Below are 901 nucleotides of genomic sequence, written 5' to 3' on the forward strand. Positions count from 1 at the left end.
TTCATCTGAACCACAAACTGGACAGGACTCATAACACAGACGCACTGTACAGGAAGAGCCAGAGTCGGCTCTACCTCCTGAGGAGACTCAGGTCTTTTGGAGTGACAGGGCCACTCCTGAAGACCTTCTATGACTCTGTGGTGGCATCAGCTCCTGTAGGTGTGGCCTGCTGGAGCAGCAGCATCACAGAGAGGGAGAGGAAGAAGCTGGACAAAGTCATCAAGAAGTCCAGCTCCGTCCTGGGCTGTGCTCTGGACTCGGTGCAGGAGGTGGGGGACAGGAGGGTCCTGGCTAGATTCACATCTATGCTGGACCATGAGTGTCACCCTCTGCAGGACACTCTGTCCACTGCAGGACACTCAGTCCGCTCTGGAGAGCAGCTTCAGTGAGAGACTGATCCACCCTCGCTGTGTGAAGGAAAGGTTTCACAGGTCTCTCCTTCTGCTGCTGTCAGACTTTATAACAAACACTGTTATACCCATGTGCAATACTGTCATGTTCATGTGCAATACTGTCATGTTCATGTGCAATACTGTCATGTTCATGTGCAATACTGTCATGTTCATGTGCAATACTGTCATGTTCATGTGCAATACTGTCATGTTCATGTGCAATACTGTGACATAATGTCAACCATCTTGGTGCAATATTCTCTGTCCATATAACATCAATTATTATTTTATTTTTATTAAGAGTATTAGAGGTTAGCTATAATAGTTTTATAAGAGTTTTTCTAGAGTGTTTTTTATAAGTTATCTGCTTTTTATAATTCATTTCTGTGCCTACTCTATGTTGCAACACTGAGATTTTCCCACCGTGGGACAACTAAAGGCTTATCTTGTCTTAAGTCTCACCTCGGCCAAACTATGAAGAAATGTGCGACTTTTAGTCCGGAAAATAG

The sequence above is a fragment of the Eucyclogobius newberryi genome, unplaced genomic scaffold, assembly GCF_026437365.1.
Source record: "Eucyclogobius newberryi isolate DKJ021-1_F unplaced genomic scaffold, fEucNew1.0.hap1 SCAF_14, whole genome shotgun sequence".
In the NCBI taxonomy this organism is placed as follows: Eukaryota; Metazoa; Chordata; class Actinopteri; order Gobiiformes; family Gobiidae; genus Eucyclogobius; species Eucyclogobius newberryi.